This window comes from Spermophilus citellus (assembly GCF_964194105.1).
Source record: "Spermophilus citellus genome assembly, chromosome: 4".
Classification (NCBI taxonomy): domain Eukaryota; kingdom Metazoa; phylum Chordata; class Mammalia; order Rodentia; family Sciuridae; genus Spermophilus; species Spermophilus citellus.
The window spans coordinates 164,797,400-164,817,548 of NC_138185.1; positions in this window are offsets into that span (position 1 = coordinate 164,797,400).

Genomic DNA, 20,149 nt, shown 5'->3' on the forward strand with positions numbered 1-20,149 from the left:
AACCCACCTGCTCTGGCGGGCGGTCAGCTGTGCTGGGCAGCCTGGCCTTTTCCTCTGTCAACCAGGAATCCCAGTTGCAGGCTAAGCTAGATGATTTGCATTCATTCATTGGAATGATCCCTTGGCCTTCATTCAAACATGGATGCCTTACATTACATGAAGAAAGCCAGAGACGATCAAGGAGCTTGTCTCCCCTTTTGGAAATGTGAACCAGAGACTTTTCTCTGAATAGCACTGCAGGGTTGAGGCCACATGTGGGATTCTGGGGGACAAGAGTGGCTTTGTTGGTGCTGGGGTGGGGGTGGGTGGTGGAGGAGGTGCCTCCTGGCTTCTCTCTGTGGCCCTCCCCAAGATGTCACAGCCAAGGTAATCAGTTACCTCAGGTTACCCTGACACCTGGGGCTGGAGATGAAAGGAGAACCCCTTCTCCATTCAGCTTGGAGTTCAGAGTCCTCAATGTTGGGGGAACTGGTGAGGCTTGAGGGAGGTGACAGATCAGGTGAACCTCTCCCTTCTGGACAGACAAGTCTGGGCAGTCAAGAGCCTGAGGGTAGCCAAGTGGGCTGAGCCTCCCCTTCCTTCCCCTCCCACTCCACTTCTCCTCTCTTCTATTTTATTAAAAATAAAGGCAAGACCCACTAAACTGATCTCAAGGACCACCAATGGGTTGGGACCTACCCATCCATGTAGAAAACTCTGGACCAGATGATCTGCTGAACTCAGTGGGTCTAGTCAATGGTCTTGAGGTCATTTGTGTAAGATGCTTGTGCAAACCTCAGGGATTGGTCCACCCCAGGCTGGCAACTGCCTCCTTTGACTCTTATTTTATTTATTTGTTTGTTTGTTTGTTTATTTATTTGGTACTGGGATTGAACCCAGGGGTGCTTAAACACAGAGCCACATCCCCAGCCCTTTTTTATTTTTTATTTTAGACAGGGTCTTGTTATGATGCTTAGGGCCTTGCTAAATTGCTGAGGCTGGCCTCAAACTGTAATCCTTTCTCAGCCTCCCCAGTGGATGGGATTACAGGTGTGTACCATCACTGCTGGCAATTTAACTCTAATCTCTGTGACCTTGTGGTGCTCTCAGAACAGTAAAGATGATATCTTTAAATATCCTATTTTAAAAATTATGATAGGAAATTTCAGAGGTATAAATAAATTAGAGAATACTTTAATGAACCTTCAGTACTTATTGCTGTACTGCCCGTCACCACTATTCTATCAGTTTTATATAACTTGTTTAAAACGGGGAAGTTATATTTAGTGACAAAAAAGATCTTCCTGTTTTATGAAAAAAAAAGACCTTTTATAAAGTATCTGTGGTTAATGTACCATAATTCCAATCTTGGTAAAATGCAGCTTTAGACATTAGAACAGCAGGTTAAACACACAAGAGAAATGTGTCCAGTGAAATTCTTCTGTGCACCTCGTATCTGTGACTTGTTCTGGTGCCTTATATTATTTTGTTTGAAAATGAAGGAGAGGGAGAGAGATGGTAATGAGAAATAAGATTGATCAAAGTATGCACATGCACATGGCAGAATGAATCCCAATATTATGTATAATGTACCAATATAAATAAATAAATAAATAAATAAATAAATAAATAAAAATCAAGGAGCAGTGGATGTGGCTCAGAGGCCCTGGGTTCAATCTTCAGCATGAGAGAGAGAAAGAGAGAGAGAGAGAAAAGAAGAAGGAGGAGGAGGAGGAAGAGGAGAAGGAGAGAGTCAGGGAGAGGGAGAGAGAAGAGGAATAAGATAATTTTTAAAAATTTAATTGGCAGACAATAATTGTCCATGTTTATGGACAATGGTGTGACATTTTAATGCATGTATACAATGCATTATGGCGTGTCAAGATAATTGGCATATCCATCAGCTCAAATGTTTATCACTTCTTTGTGTTAGGAACATTCAAAATTCTCCCCACTAGCTAATCGAAATGTATGATTATGGTGGCTCAAAAAAGAGCTTGTCTTGGGCTGGGGAGGTAGCTCAGTGGTAGTTGGAGGTACACAGCTGTCACCTTCTTCAAAACATTCTGCCACCCACCATTCACCCACTCGTTTCTGGTGTTGAAATATCACTGACAAAAAACCACCAGAATTTCAGTAATGCTGCAAACTGGATTCATAAATGCAATATGCCCACTTAATAAGTCATGCTGGAAAACATATTTGACCAAGTTAGGTGTCCTTGGGATATTCTTTGTAAGTGAAAAAAAAACAATACTGTCAGCTGGGTGATGCTAATTTTCATTTTGATAGAATATTAGCATAGGAAGACAGCCTGGAAAGATGCCAAACATTGCGCGTTAGTGGGGTGGGCTTATGGTAATTTTTAAAAATTTTTTCTTGTTTATCTGCATGGTCTGCTTTTCTTTTTTTTTTTTTTTCTAGTGAGGTGCATATGGAAAAATGAAAGCAACTTAAGCATTCACTCTAAATGTTTATCTTATCAGTTCCAGTTATCATTGCATTTGAAAGCATGAAGAGCAACTGGGTCACTAAAGTCAAGGAAGGAAGGTCCCTGAGCTGGCAGAACCTGTCTGACAAAGAACCTATCTTCTCTAGACAGATTTGAGGAGGGCGCTGATAACCCCTTTGTTTCCTCAGGTGTGAAAGAGGGTGAATGTGGATGATACAGGTGTGGGCACTGCACGGCAGAAACAAAACACCCAACAGAATCTGGGCAGTCCTTTGGCATCGGGGTGTGTGCACACACGTGTATCTGTCTGCGGCAGGCTCATGCAAAATAGGCACTTGGATAAAAGGCCCAATCCAGTACCGTGGGTTTGAAACGAATGTTTGGCTCCTGATAAAACAAGGTTCCCTTCTTTACTGATGCTTCAAGCAGCTTGAATATGGAAAACAAAACAAAGTCCGGAAGTGGAAGAGTAAGAAAAGAATTCTTAAATAAGGAAGGCAAATCATGCTTGTAATCCCAGCAGTTTGGGAGGCCAAGACAGGAGGATCGCAAATTCAAAGTCAGCCTCAGCAACTTAGTGAGATCCTTTTTAAAAATAAAAAAGAGCTCTGTGGTTGAGCACCGATATGTTCAATTCCTGATATAAAAAAAAAAAAATAAATAAATAAATAAATAAACTTTCTTAGGCAATGATCACTGATAAAAAAGAGACATTTGCTTGGAGTCCCAGAATAGTATCTTCTGTGATGCTACTTAGTGACCAATCCAACATGGGCCAAGATTGAAACTGAAAACTGTCCTACTCTTTAACTAGCCACAAACCATGAAGCAGAAGGGAAGAGATAGTTTTACAGGAAACCCAGATAAATAAGATGCATGCTAACAATATCACTAGTAAGAGCAGCTGCTATTTATTGTGCTCTTGTTATGACACCAAGAGCTTATATGTCTCTTAATCATTGTTACAACAATAATTAATTGCATCAACCACACAGTGCTGCAAAATCTTGTTCTCTAAAATCAGACTGTGAGAAACTTTGCTACTTGAATTTTTTCATGGAGAATGGAACAGCCCATTCTTTCCAGAAGGTTCTGAGCGATAAAGGTCACTATAACACATAGCAACTTTGAGTTCCATCTGAGGTGCAGAGCTTCAGATAAGGGACTTTGGGATACAGCAGTCCACATTGAGCCTAATTTTGTAGATGGAAGGAAAAGATGGTCCTAAATTCATGTTAACAGTCAGTCCTGATGTTTTTAACAGAACCACAAACAATGCTTCTTAGAGGCTTAGTCAAGGCCACAGCACAACCTCTTTCCTTTTGAATTATTTCCTCCTTACCAATGACACTCCTATACTTTCTGTCTTCAGAGCAGAAATTCCTGAGAAACCCACTTGCTAAACTCTCCTTTCTTCCAGAAGACCCTCAATCCAGAGCTGCTCCCGTTCCCTTAGTTTCATCTGGAATCACTTCCATAAGCCCCACACCAAGTAAAAATCCCCTCTTTCTCTCCCATGGTTTGCTATGGTATGTGTTACTCCCTCATCACCAAGTTCATAGCCCTAACTTTTTTGACTAACTTTTTAATCTATTTTCTGTTGCTAACAACATAATGCCAGAGATTGAGTTAATTACAAAGAAAAGAAGTTTATTTGATTCATGGTTCTGGCCCAAGGTGAAGGGGCCACAGCTGATGTTTTGTTTGTTTGCTGACAGTCTTGAGATGGCACAGGACACAAAATGGCAAGAGATAGGGAGGGCCAGAGAGACCTAGCCAAATTGGCTTGTATGACAGACCCAACCTTGAGATAACCCCCCAATCTATTAATTGCATGAATATATTAATATATCCATGAGAGCAGAGTCCTAATCATCTCTTCAAGGTTCCATCTGGTAACCAGATGGACTTACTTCTTAATATCTTATTATGGGGGTTAAATTTCAATGAGTTTCCAAGGGGACAAACCATATTTAAACCATAGGGTATGCTCCAATGGTCCTTTTTTTTTTTACAGAAAAAAAAATAGTATTTAATTTTTTTAAGTTGTAGTTGAATGCAATACCTTTATTTCATTTATTTATTTTTATGTGGTGCTGAGGATCAAACCCAGGGCCTTGCACATGCTAGGTGAGTGCTCTACCACTGAGCCACAACCCCAGCCCAAAAAAATACAGTATTTAATTACATATGTATGCATAGGAGTCCCACAAAAGATGAAATACCTCTAGGGGACTTTATGTTACCTAAAGAGTCTTATTACAACTTCATGAAGTCCAACATTGTTATCCCCATGTTTAAGATGAAGACTGAAGTAAAAAATAGCACCTAAAAACAGCACCTAATAATAATAATACCTAATAATACCTAAAAATAGCACCCATCATTGACTGAGCCTCTTCTACATGGAAGGAACATGTGTAAAGCCTTTATGTATGGAACATGTAGCAGGTCCTAGAGTCAGGAGTATGATATGGCTTTGTTGAGGTCAAGACCCCAGGAAAAGCAACATGTTTAGCTGTGATGTCTATCTAACATTGCCTTCTGGGTGTGAAAGAATTTGGCCAACAGACAAGTTTCTGTTTAGACAGGTGGGGAAGAACTGGGTGCCAGCTTGAATATAAGTGTGCCATGGACTAGTTAGAAGAATGTTTCAAAACCTGAAGTATGCATGAGAATCACCTAGAACAGTTGTTTAAAAAATGCAGATTTCTAGAACTTCCCCACCAGGAGTTAAAGGAACTTTTCACATGTACGAATTACAAATACATGTCAAAGTTTTGTTTTGTTTTGTTTTTGCAATGCTGGAGATTGAACTCAGGGGTACTCTACCCCTGAGCTACATTCCCAGCCCCTTTTTAATTTTTTTCATCTTCAGACAGGGCCTCACTAAATTCCTGAGGCTGACCTTGAACTTGCAATCCTCCTGCTTCAGCTCTGGAGTTGCTGTGATTACAGACATGCACCACTGTGTCCAGCCATGTTAGTTTTGTTTCAAACATCCTGCAAGACTGGAGTCTTTCTCAAAATGAAGAAAACTAACACAAAGACTTCTCCCTGGGCAGGGACATTTTAAAGGAAAGAGTAAAATACACACTGGATTTTGAAGATTTAATTGGTAAAAATGTAGAATATCACCTTAATGACTTTTATATTGACTGCATGTTGAAATGATAATATATTGAATTAAAGAAGACATTTTTTAAAAATTAATTTCACCGGTTCATTTTACCTTTTAAAAAAGTGACCACTAGAAAATTTAAAATTATAGATGCAGATCACATTTTTGGGGGGCTTGCATTTTTATTTCTATTGGACAATGCTAGCTTAGATAATCATTGTTAGAATGAAAAAAGGCACCAGAAGAAGAATGTCTAGTTAAAGATTATCAGAAACCTCCTAGGACTGATTAAAGGTCCTTAGGCTCCTTCCAAGAACACAATTAGTCGGGTAAGCTTCCCCAGAAAGGATTCTTATTAAGGCTGGGGATCTAGCTCAGATGGAAGAGCACTTGCCAAATACCAGTACTGAAAGAAGAAGAAAAAAAAAAAAGGTTATTTAGCTCATTAATGTTTATCAGAAAATTGCTCAAGTGCACTTATTAGAAAGGCAAAGTTCATAGCAGACTGGAGTTCCACTCTGACTTGGGTTTTTGCAACAGTCTTTCTCAAAGTCTCAGAGAAGTGGTTTCCAAGCCTATTAAGGGAGGCTCTGAAGTCCCACTGTTAGCTACTTCCCTCGGTGGGGGTTCTCTGGGTTTGAGAACTATTGACTTAGAAGGTCCTGGCATAGGGTTCGTGACCCATTGGAAGGAGGGAGAAATGTACCTAGATAGGGCTCTGAATAGCCCTGTGATAAAAGTCATCTGCTTACTGAACACCATCTGAGGGACCATCATCAGGATTTAGTACGAGGCCAGGGCTCTGAACTCTCCCTGGGGTGGGAGAATTCCCATAATACTCACCCTTTTGAACCCACTTTCCTGGGTTAGTGAGTTGGGATCTGTGGCTCAGGCCTGAGGTCTAATATTATTGCTTACCTACCCTTTAAAATAACTTTGAAAAGCTACATAGCTTTTCCCACATTGTAGGTTGACATCTAAAACTTTTAGTCATCAATTGAGTAGCTGGTCACAGTGACATCTGTAGTCCCTGCTACTTGGGAGACTGAGGCAGGAGGATCACTTGATCCCAGGAGTTAAAGGCCAGCCAGAGTAACAGAGTGAGACCCACATCTCAAAAACAAACAAACACACACTTACAAGAGGATATAATCTCTCTCTCTCTCTCTCTTTTTTTTTCCGTACCAGAGATTGAACCCAGGGCTGCTTAACCACTGAGCCACACATTTGATTTTTTTTTTTTTTTTAAAAAGGGGGGGGGGAGAGAGAGAGAGAGAGAGAGAGAGAGAATTTTTAATATTTATTTTCTAGTTCTCGGCGGACACAACATCTTTGTTGGTATGTGGTGCTGAGGATCGAACCCGGGCCGCACGCATGCCAGGCGAGCGCGCTACCGCTTGAGCCAATCCCCAGCCCCACACATTTGATTTTTGAGAAAGGGTCTTACTAAGTTGCTTAGGGCCTCCCTAAATTGCTGAGGCCTTCCTGAAACTTGTGATCTCCTGCCTCAGCCTCCCGAGTTGCCGGGTTTCAGTGCCACTGTGCCTGGCTCTAATGCTTTTGAGTATTGATATTTCAAAATAAAACTGTCATGTCACTTTTTAAAAACAATGCTGGGGATCAAATCCAGGACTTTACACATGCTAAGCAAGCACTCTACCGCTCACTGAGCTACATCCCAGCCCTCCAGAATTTTATCCCAATTAATATGTTTTAATATTCAAAAATGTCTTAAAACACCCTTTTAAAATATATGCATTAAATTATGCATACAAATGTATGCTGAAAATTTTAACTCTCCATGATGAAATCAACAGAAGCCTATTATAAATTTTGATGGTTTTTCCATTTCAAAAGTAATTTTTATAAGAAATACATCTCTTCATGGTGTAGACAGATCTTTTTTTTTATATAGCTGTAAATGACTAATATTTATTGCAAGTAGACATATGTAAGTCTGAGAACTTTTGTTAAAGCAATGCCATTCAATTTTAAAATTCCTTCTGAGTTATATGTCAAAAACCTTTTATGAATGATCAAAAATTATACCTTATACTGTATTAGCTGGCAACTTGGTTATATCCTCCTTCCATGTAGTTAAAGATTTGTGTATCATCCCTAAAGAAACAGGAGATAGTAAAAAAACACCATGTCCTGAATGCCCCCGTTCTGTTCCCAAAACCCAGCCAACTTAAAGGAACAATGAGAGCCAGCCTGGGCTGGAACGTCCAGATACATATTATCTTGAAGGACACTGGCTTACTTTTAGGCACAGTTGGAACTAGGCAAGATAGTGTCATCTGTAGAAAGCTACTTTCTTGCATGTACACCAGGACTATTGCTTCTTGGGATGTCAGTCATACAAGTTAACTAAGCAAGCTATGCTGGTGATGTCACTGCTTCTACGCCTCTCTGACTGGGGATGGATGCAGAACTCAGGGCATTGTGGAGAGACTAAGTGTCGCACTCCCACCTGGCCCCCACTGGACAATATGCTGTGAAGCAGAGGAGAGACTGCTTGGTGAAGCACATTGAGGGACAGAGGTAATGTCTGTTCAGCTTGTCAACCCTGAACTCTTCTTGGAGCAGTCACTGGTTCTTTGTAAGCTTCTCCCAATAAATCATATGTCTCCTGTGCTATGTCCAGGCACTTTCTTTGACTTTCCATTGCCTACCCCACTGCTCTGGCCCTACTGGGCTGTGGAAAAGACAGCCAGGAAACCACTTGATTCTCAGAAGGATTTGCTGTCTCATCATGAGGCCCACTGTCTTTCTCCATATCCACCCCAATATTTCCAGTTGTTCCCTTTGTTTGGAGCCTCAGAAGTTTTCCTCTCTTGCTTGACAAAAGAAAGGCAACCCCTCACTCACTTCAAATCCTTGTCTAGTGGGAAAAGGGCTGCTGGAAGGGAGATGCCTAGATCACAAGAGTGTTCATAATCAGAAAGTGTTCACTAAGAAAGAGGTCATTTCACAGTGCAGAATCTAGAAGGCAGGCAGGTGCCTTAAGCTGGAATTCCAGGTATTCCTCAGGGGTTCACATACCCTAGACATTCACACCTAGTCAGCTGAGCACAGCAGCTGCTGCAGCTTGCAGATCTATATTAAGATAGCTCTGGCCTCCTGGAGGGGCTGCGGAGGCTGCCCACCCGGTTAGGGTGTCTCAAGACCCACCACCCATAGAGCTGCCAAGTGATCTGCTGGTTTGTTGTTGTTTTCTGGTACTGGGGATTGAACCCAGGGTCTCTCTACCACCGAGTTACATCCCCAGCCCTTTTTTATTTTTTTATTTTGAGACAAGCTCTCACTAAGTCACTAAGGGTCTCACCCTCTACCACTCTACCTGATCTCATTTCCTCCACACCTTTTTTTTTTCATCTTTCCTCTTATGTGATAAATTTTTCTTCTTAAATATCTCTAGAAATTTCCTAAGCTTTTCTTCTGTCCATAGCTAGGATTATTATTTTTTTTTTGTCATGGTAGTAAAAATTTGAGCTGTATGAGGTAAGCTGCTTGGGGTTAAATGCTTACTTGCTGTTGAACTTTGGAAAGTTATTCCAAAGAGCAAATGTACTTTCAGTTTAGACAGACCTGGGTTTGAATCCCACACCATCACTAATAGTTACCAAACTTGGGAAATAAACCTCTCAGAATAAATTTCCTCTTCCATAAACTAAAGTTAACAATGGCCATCTTAGGGCTGTTGAGAGGCTCAAATAAGATAAGTCAAAGAATTTTCTGTGCAGTACCTGGCACACAACAGACCTCATTATTCCTGAATGTCACAAGGTACAATACGTAATTATTAGAATATGTTCCTGTGCTAGACATAGTGAAGAAAATTAGGAAAGATTCAGAAGGATAAGATGGTTTCATATGTCTTTGTTAAAGCAGATCCTGTGCTGAATAAGTTGGGTTGCTCTGCTCTGGTGGAAGGTTGGTAGGTGGTTGGAAGCTGGATTCTAGGGGCTAGTTGGAAGTAAGCCATTTTGAAGCTAAGCTCCTTGTTTATCCAAGATCTAGGATGCCAGCTTAATTGGCCATTACTCTCTTAACCCATCATCCTCATCCAAGAGCTGAGCTTTTTTGGCAGCCATGTTTGTACCATGTGACCTCATCACCTCTGATTGCACCCGTGTGGACACCTGGCCCAAGCAGGACCAATCAGATTTGCCTCACCAGGGAATATGAACTTGGGACTAAAATTTCCATTCTCGTTCTGAGATTTGCTTTTGTATGAAGGAGTTATAAAAACTGGGTGATGTGTTGTGACCATCTTTTCCCATATGAATTGAGAGACAAGGAGTTATATCCCCAGCCCTGCAGTAAGAAAATGAGATTTAAAAAAGAAAGAAGGAAATCAGAGAGATAGAAACTGTATATTTCTGAGTTTTCCACAGTTTTGACTTCCGTTTTCAGGCTCGTTCTCAGGCTTGAGCACATTCTTGCCCTTAGATTTCGTGAGACATTTCTGAGTCCTTACTGACAGAGCCATCTTTTATTGCTGACATTGGATCATGTTGTGCTTTAAAGTTTTCCTTTCAAGTTACAGAAGACAACTTGAGCTAGCTCAAGCAAAAAGATGAAGTTAGTAGAAAGTGCTGGGGCAATCTCAAGAGATCTGGGAGGTTTGAATAACCTGGTTTGAGGCAATGCTAATGCCAGAGCAGCTCTGGGGACTTCTCTAGGAACAGGAAGTGGGTACTGCTTGGTCAACTCAAATGATGTCTCCTACAAGCTGGTTTGTGCAACTGCCTACCACTTACTGTGGGCAGGAAACTGTGCTTCTAAGAGAGATGCATAAACTTGTGTAACAGAGTCTGACATTAAAGAATTTATAACCTCCCACAAATAGTAATATTTCAAAGCAGCCTGTGGCAACTGTTGGAGGAGATGTATAAGCATGAAGTGCTTCAGGAATTTAGGAAGGCCAGATACATTTAAGATGTAGTGACTACAGCTCAATTGTCAGGCCAAGGTTGGCAAATGGCTTCCTGAACAAAATATTAAAAATACATGTAACATGCCCTTAATAGTAAGCAGAAGTATGTGTGTGTGTGTGTGTGTGTGTGTGTGTGTGTGTGATGAAATGTAAAATGCAATGAAGCAAGACTGTGTTTTGGGGGGATTAATCCATAGAGTGAGTCACACTGATATAAGCAAATTACCATACAAAAAGAAAACACAAAATGATCGAGCCAGGGTTCTGTCTGAATTCTAAGCAAGCAAATGGCACTCCTGTAACCTTTGGTCTTAGTCCTGATTGTGAGCCTCTGGTCAGCTAGTCTCCCCTGAACTCTCACCCACATAATGTCTGCACTCTGGACTTTCTGGGCTCAGGCCCTGTCTCCACTGGTCATCAAAAGCATCTTTCTGAGGCAGACATATTCTTAATCTGTTCACAGCATACTCCTCCACATCTTTGTCTCAATAAAGCCTGGGCGATTTCATCTGTTTATGGTCTCAATCATCACCCATGTGGGAATTCCTCTCAACTTGATTTTAAAAATTGCTCTAGCTCCTATCTCTCTCCTATGCTTTGGATTTATGCATCCGGGGACATTGCCTGATGCATCCTGCAACATCTACCATCAGGATGTCCCAGATACTTCCAACTCAATGAAGCTGAGTGGATTCTGGGCATTTCCTCCCTCATTTTCTGTTCTCTATTCCCCATAGTCTCTATTGCACCCAACCTGTACATCCAGACTATAACCTGGAAGTGAAATTTGATTCTTATTTCTCCATTACCCACCAAGGCAAATTGATCACTAAGTTGTTTTAACATTTCTCCAATTTGTCCCTGTCCTTTATTATTGCCCCATCAATCCCATGGTATTGGTCAGGGCCCACCAGAGAAACAGAACTAAGAGAGAATTCATTAGGAAATTGGCTCACACTACACAGAGATAGGTTTTCTGTAAGCTGGAGAGTCAGATAAGTCAGTAGCATGGCTCAGCCCAAAAAGCCAGAAGCCTCAGAGGTAGGGAGGCCAACAATGCATCCCAAGTATGAGCTGAAGGCCAGGGAGCCTATAGAAGGCACTGATGTGAGTCCCAGAATCCAAATGCCACAGAACCTGGAGTCTGATGTCCAAGGGCAGTAGCAGGAAAAATCAACCTTGCTCTTGAAGGAAGAGCCAGAGGAGAGAGAATTTCTCCCCTTACTCCACTTTCCTGTTCTTTCCAGGCCCATGCTGATCGGATGGTGCCTGCCCATGTTGAGCTGATCCAGTCACCAATCTTCTCAGGAAACACACCCCCACACACATACTCAGGAGTAGTGCTTTATCAGATCTCTAGGTATCCCCCAACCCAGGCAAGCTGATACTTCAAATTAACCATCACACCAGGGCTGACTTAATGTACCATTCTTGTTTTTGCCTCATCATCTATATTAGTTACCTTTTGTTATATAACAATCACTCCAAAATTAGCCATTTAAGACAGCATGGTTCCTAATGTTCAGAATCTGGGAGCAGCTTGGCTGGTAGTGTCCCATACATAAACCCAGAAGCTGTATCAGTTTTATGTGTTAATGATGTCTTGGTCACTAGCTGCTATGGTTTCATTGTGTCCCTCAGAATTCATAGCCTAGAAATTTAATCGCTGATGCAACAATGTTGAGAGGTGGGCGCTTTATAGAGCTGTTTGGATCACGAGGGCTCTGTCCTCACGAACGGATTGATGCTGATTATAAAAGGGCTTGACAGAAGGGCATGTCCTTCTTTCCCTTCTGTCTTTTGTCATGTGAGGATCCAGTGTTCCTCTCCTCCAGAGGACACAGCATTCAAGGCACCATCTTGGAAATAGAAATCAACATTTACTGGGTGCCAGCTCCTTGATCTTGGATTTCCAGCTTCTGTGGCCCTGTATTCCTAATGACATCTCACTGTGAATTCAGTCAGTTCTCCATGGATCTCATTAGTATGGGCTAATTGCTTCACCAGTGGGATGTCTGAGTCCAATTCTCTTTAACCCAAGACAAGGGCCATTTGCATTAATATTTTTAAAACAGGAAATTATTTGAGGTAGAGCAACCAGGAAAAAAAAACCATATGGTGGGAATTTGCCTTTCTTTCTACATACTTTGTCCAAGATTAAGCCAATTTCTTCTGGACTAAATTTGGCCCATTTGTAGGTACTCTGATTTATTGAACAGATAGGATGTCCCTTGTTCTTCACTGGGTTGGTTCTATGTGTCTCAACCCTTGATGATTGTATCAGTGATGGATTTATTTCTGAGATTGAGACTGATTTCTCAGGTCTCTATGATGGCTCTCCAGTGAATTACAGAGTTTATGCCTTTGAAGCTTCCCTCTTGATATAAAAGATGGAAACCGCCCAGCAGTTAGTCAATTCCCAGTTCCCGACAGCTTGTGGGGTGGAGGAGGCACTGAGGGTGGTTCTTGGGTGGGTATGGCTCTTGTCCAGTTCTCTCCCCAGTCCTACGTTTAAGAAATAAATCCCTTGAGTGGTTGGGGTTTTGGGAATGTTTCATTCCTTTGTATTTTACCTACAGAGGCATGAGAAAGAAATTTTCATGATTTTTTTTAAGCCACTATCTTGTGTCTCTTTGTTACACTAGCTTAGCCTCCACCGTGACTTATGACCTTTCTGACTTAGAGAGACAGGACTGCTTGTATTATTCATTAGAGTTGAAATGTGTTGCATGTGCTCTGGATCAAACATGAGGCACTCGTCACCTTGCTTCACCCTCACAACAACTACATGAATAGAGTACTATTATTGATCTATTTTGGCCTTTTTTTTTTAACATGTGGAAACTGAGATTTAGAAAGATCCAGCAACATGCCTGAAGTCATAGATTTCTTCCTTTGTAGACATTGTCAGAGCTTTCAATAATTAGTGTTGGACCTGAAATTCCAACACACATCTGAGCCCAGCTCCTGCATGCTTAGCTGGCAAGCTCAGGTGCTTCCCCGCTGAGATGACGGGAATGTGGATGTCATTTGTAACACAGCCTAGATGCTTTGGTCCTTCCTAGAAATGGCTTGTACTGAATTTGTACATTCTGGGTCGCAGTTCTGTAACACAAAGACAAAACCGTACCTAAATTTACTCACGATGTGAAATTTTCTCTCCTGACTTACAAAATGCTATGAGGTTTTTGATATCCCCTTTTAGTAACTCCTTTAACTCTGAGAAGAAATTCTTTTAGAAACCCAGAATTGGAAAAGACTCCCTAGGTTCAATTTGAGGCTCTACCACTTTCCAGCTGTGTGACTTTGAGCTTTGGTTGCAACACTTTTTTTTTTTTTTCCTTTTTAAAAGAGGACTATTAACTGATGTTAGTGAGATGTATAAAGGTTAAATAGGCAAATAAATCCAGAGCTCTGAGTACCATGCCAGGAGTATAGGAAGGCATGCATAGTAAAATGAATGGAAGTTTTTATTAAATAGGATTAGGATTGTAAAGATGCTACTAGATCTTGCAACTGGGTTGAAGGTGAACTTTGAGGGCAGTTTCAGCAGGAGGTGGGGAGGAAGTTTGGTTCCAGGTGAATGAGGCTTGAGAAAGTGCATCTAGAAGTATAAAGACTAACTACTCTGTTAAGAAATGTGTTGGCTTAGGAAAGGTGAGGTGAGGCAACTTGAAAAGTGACATAGGGTGAAGGAAGATCTATTTATTTACTTTGTGGTACTAGGGATTGAACACAGGGCCTCAAAGTACCAGGCAAGTGCTCTACTGATGAGCTTCCTCCAGCCCATTTAAAACATTTTAAAGTTATTTTAAAAATTTGACATAGCAGCTGGGCACCATGGGGCACGACTGTAATCCCAGTGGCTTGAGAGGCTGAGAGAAGGATTGTGAGTTCAAAGCCAACCTCAACAACATCGAGGCACTAAGCAGCTCAGTGAGACTCTTGTCTCTAAATGAAATACAAAATAGGACTGAGGGTGTGGCTCAGTGGTCGAGTGCCCTAAGTTCAATCCCCAGAACAACAACAACAACAAAAAATTCAACATAGGGTCTCCCTAAGTTGCCTGGGTAGCCTCCAATTTGCAGTCTTCCTGGCCCAACCTCCCAAGTAGCTGGGATGATGGGTGTGTGTCACCATGCCTGCCTGACTGATATTCTTAAAAAAGAGAACTCTGGGGGCTGGGACTATAGCTCAGTAGTAAAGCGCTTGCCTCACATGGGTGAGGCACTGGGTTTGATCCTCAGCACCACATAAAAATAAATAAAGATAATGCATGTTCATTTACAACTAAAACAAAAATTTTTTTTAAATGGAGAGCTTTGGGCATATAGTGAGAAATGCACAGAAGAAAGATGACATGAAAACACATAGGAAGAGATGTCTGTTGACTGTTATGATGAATCTATAAGCCAGGAACACTGAGAATTGTTAGCAAATGCCAGAAGTAGGGAAGAAGCAAGGAAAGAGATGTGAGAGGGACGATGACTCTCCTGACACCTTGAGTTTGGACTCTCAGCCTCCAGAACAGTGAGATAATAAACTTCTGTTGTTTCAAGCTACCCAGGTTTTGGTACTTTGTTATGGTAGGCCTAGTATGCTATTATACTAAAGGAATACACTCAATTATTAGTGCATTAGCATATTTTCTGAAATTAGGATGTAAGACTGTAACTTCTATCTTGGGTACACTCTCTCTCCCATCACTCCCTCTGGGGACAGCCAATTGCTATATTGCAAGGACACTCAGGTAGCCTGTGGGGGAAGGCCACATGGAATGAAACTAATTTCCAGTCATCAACCAGCAAGGAACTGAGGCTTTGCCAATACTACCTATGTGAACTAGGATTCCCCCAGTTGAGACATCTGTTCAGATTGCAGCAGGAGCCAACAGTTTGACTACAGCTTTATTTATTTATTTATTTTTTGGCTCTAACCCAGCCAAGCCACTCCTGAATGCCTGACTTGCAGGAAGAGCAGTGTGTTGTTTTAATCTGCTAAATTTGGGGGTAACTCTTTTTACACAGTATACCTGCTAATGACGAAGAATGGTAGATTGAGAAGAGGAGAGGTGTCTTTTTTCTCTGGATTTCAAGGACTGACCTCATGGCCTTGAGCATACTAGGTAAGTCTGATACCACTGAGTCACAGTCCTCGTCCCGGGAAGAGGAAAGAAAGCACAGAATAGCTTCTGAGATAAAAGGAAAGGGAGGAGCTTACTAGACACCACAGGTTCGATTACTGTTCGTAAACCGTTGTTGGGTACCATCTCATTAGGTACCAGGTAAGCGTGCAGAGTTGTGAGCCATTGATTTCTGAATCAGGTCCTTTGGGAAAATGGCACTGGGAATCTGCATTTGGAGTAAGTATCCAAGTGATTATTTTAAAGAACCATTGAGTTTGAGAATGATTGAGAGTAGGGGTGAAAGTGGAAGAGAAGGAGGGGATTAAGCTACAATTAAGATTGGGTGTTCATAGCACAGACATCAAATAGACACTAGGCTATGGATCTATAAAGAACTCCCAAGTTTTGTCAACAATTTCTGAATTAATGGAAATTACTTTCTATTCCTGCCTAAGAAAATAGTCTCAGGATCCCTAACACATTTTTTTTTTTCTGTAACGACCCCCTATTCAGTTCAATTTCTATGCAGAGATGCTCTGCCTGTCTTAATTGCTACTTCCTTCCAAACTTCTCTGTCTTTGGTGGTCAGGACTCTGCAAATTCAGTGGGTTTGGTTCCTGTTCTGGGATTCCCAGGGCTACTCTAGTCATGGAAGGGTATCATGTAAAGGCCCAGATGCAACTTCTGTGAAATAGGACTTTAAAGAGTAAGTCCGAAAGCGTGATGATTTGGGCAGAAAAGATTGTTAGACTCACTACCCCTCAGTTTCTTCCTTTCAGAAATATTATAAGAACAACTCCATGGAAAAATCAGTAGGAGATGGACAGAGATAGTGTTTCTAATGTCCTTAGGAGCCCCTGGCACTTCGAAATGGCTCAGTAGATGGCAGCTATCCATATCTGGAGGGATGTTGAGGAGGATATACTTAGATTCCAGCATGGTTCCCCATGATGGTCCCAATCAGGGCTCCAGCCAAAGTGGAGTGAGAAGGAGGGAAGATGGGAATAGGATGGTGTAGGGACTTTAGGCAGAAAAAGAGAATGTGTTCACAGATCTAGATTGGCAGTTTGAACTCTCAGCTCAGTATTAGATTCCCCAGACCCCTAAAAAATAGGGGCCCACCCCAGGCCATTTAAATGAGGATGTTATAAACATGGCACAGGTGATTTTAATATACAGCTGGTGCTGGGAAATACCTATCTTAGGCATTCGAAGCACGGTCATTTGTCACTTAATGATGGACTGGTTGTCTGAGAACTGCATTGTTTAGTGATTTTTGACTTTGTGTGAATATCATGGGGTGAACTTACACAAATCCAGATGGAGCACTGGATGTATGAGCCAGTTACATGGCATTCAGTTTTACCGCAAATTTTTGTTCTTTTTTATAAGTATACTCTAAGGATAAAACCTATAGTATAGTAAACCCCTAAATCAGTAACATAGTTGTTTATTATCAAGTATTCTGTACTATGCCTAAGTGTATGTGTTATGCTTTTATATGACTGGCACTTCAGTAAGTTCATTTAAAATAGTATCACCCAAATGAAGGGAAGGGAGAGGAGATGGGAATAGGAAAGACAGCAGAATGAATCAGACATAACTTTCCTGTGTTCACATATGAATACACCACCAGTGAAACTCCACATCAGGTAAAACCACAAGAATGGGATACTAATTAGATTAATTTATACTCCATGCATGTATAATATACATTCTAAAACTTTTTGTATATATCTAAAAAAAACAAGAAGAAAATGCAAAAATAAATAAATAAAACAGCATCACCTCAAAAGTTGAGAAATGCAAGGTGGTACAATGTTACACTGGCTACTATCTCACTAGGCAATAGTAATTTTTCAGTTCCATTTTAATCTCATAAGACCACCCTCATATAGGTGATCTGTAGTTGACTGAAATGAAACACGTGTTGCATGATTATAGTGGGTTCACCAATGTTTTAAATATCGTGCACATATTTAAAATAACAGGAAAAAAAAACAGTATGTAAGAAGAGAAGAAGTCAGGTATGTAGGGGTGAATCTGAGTTGAAAACAGAACATTTTTAAAACCCATAAAATTCTAAGAGAGGAGCTGAGGCTGTAGCTCAGTGGTAGAGTGCTTGCCTCACAGGTGTGAGGCCCTGGGTTCGATCCTCAGCACCACATAAACATAAATAATAAATAATGATATATAAAAAAATTCTAAGAGAAATTATTTCAGGATATTTATTCTCTTGAAAAATCTTTAGAATCATGGCTGGAATAAGAAAACAACACTTTTTCTTACTGTTGGTTTTTGGGGTAGTAAAAGCATCTGATGATATCTAGATTTTCAGAAAAACAGAATAGCTGGTCAGAATGAATATTTTTTCAGGCATGTAGTACTATGAGGTTAAGTAGAAAAGCAATAGACCCTTGATTATAATACCTTAGTCATAAATATATTAAAACAGAGAGACATGGAAAATGTGCACAATTTTTATAAACTAGGCCTTATAATGTCAAATTACATATAGGAGGACGATTCATATATTAAAAACACAATTGTGCTTGTAGAAAAACATTACAGGAAAATTTTAAAAATGCTAAGTAGTTACTGCTTAGGAGTTAAGAATAGGGATGACATTTTTTAAAAATATATTTTTTAGTTGTAGTTGGACACAATACCTTTGTTTTATTTATTTATTTTTAATGTGGTGCTGAGGATCGAACCCAGTGCCTCTCATGTGCTAGGCAAGTGCTCTACCGCTAAGCCACAACCCCAGCCCCTAGGGATGACTTTTTAAAATGGCACATGTATGTTTTTAAAAACTGATGATGTGTTATTTTGTATTGAAAAAAAAAACATATATTAAGTCTCAGAAAAAAATATGAGAAGAAAATATAGCAAAGTATAGTCAGAAGTTGATTTGGTGAGATAGACTTGGGAGTGTTTTCCTCTTTTAATTATCCTTCCTATAATGAGTATTTTTCTTTTCGTAATTGATATAAAAATAAGTATCAAAACCTGTTTTCCTGCTTATAATTTTATTATCTGACCTAGAGATTTGGGTGGAGCACTCATAAAGCAGTGTAAAGCCTAGGAATCAGTTCAGGGGGTTGGCATAAGCTTTTTTTGGTTTTCTTTTCTTTTTTTGTGGTATTGGGAATAAAACACCAGGGCTTATGCATGCCAGACAAGCACTGAGCCATGTTCCCCTTCAGCAAATCCTTTTTTGTTAAAGGGCCAGAGAGTAAATATTTTAGGCTTGGTCTCTGTCACAACTACCCAGCTCTGACACTGTAATGCAACAATAGATGTAGACAACAAGAAAATGGATAAAAGTGGCTGTGTTCTGAGCAAACTTTATAGTTACTGACTTTTAAGTTTCTGTAGCGAGGGGTCAAAATTGCCATGTATGCAGTCAAGGGGGAGAAATAAAGGATGTCCACGCTTTTTTGCCCCTTTTGATGCTTTATTCACTCAAATTGCTCAATATAATTTCACTCCATAGGTTCTTAATCAAGATAACAATTCTTAATGCTAGGCACTGCAATAGACATAATCAATTCATAGCAAACAATTCAAGATTAACTCTAAGCACTGCAAACACACTTAATCATGACAGGCTAGTGACAGACATTCTCTCTGCAGGATAAGTTCAAAAGTCTCAAGCCTTAGGCTTTAAGTCCAGCAGATGCACACTTACTCAGACCGCGGTGATCACCAGGGTTCAGACAAGGCAGCGGTAGAGTTTGAGAGTGGTGAGGATCACAAAGAGAATCAGGAAAACGATGACAAGTGATGGGATATCAGTCCAGGTCCTCATCAGGCTCTCCAGCTTGAGTGCATCCTTGTTTCGGCTGGCTGAATCCCTGTTCATTTGCTCTATTTTTTATACTAAATTTGGGGGCTTTTGACCCCCCTTTCAATCCTTATCAGTTACCACTGGATTTCTCCATGACATCATTTACCCTGGGGTCAGAAATATCTGGTCTGGTGGTCTCCACCCTGATCTTCTCACCTTTCCCTCTTATCAGGCAAGGATAGCCTGCCAGAGGCTTCACTCAGGGTGAGGAGAAATACCTTGTCTGAGGCCATACTGGAAGGCACTGTTAGGTGGGCCTAATGAGACTGGAGTTTTTAAGATGGAGTTGCTTAGGCTCAGGCCTAAGGCCATCCTCAAAGTTTCATATATTTTTCATGTATTGCCCAATATTATTCTTGTTTCGACACCCCCCCACCCCGCCCACATTAAAAGGTGTAAAAATCATTCTCAGATCTTTTAAGAAGCTGAAGGCCACAAGCTATAATTGTGGACTCCTGAATTAGATGAGTTAAATCAGGATTGTGAGGAATGAAACATCAGCAATGCTGAAAGTCCCCAACAGACATGGACAATAAACTTTGTGTTTATTTTAATCTGTAATATCTCTGCATCTTTTTTCCTTAGCTAAAGATTTGCTATTTAGTTGGATGTTTTTGGAAAAGGCTGCCAAGCCATCTTATTGAAACGTTAACAGAGGAACAGGGCAACCTGGAAAAAAT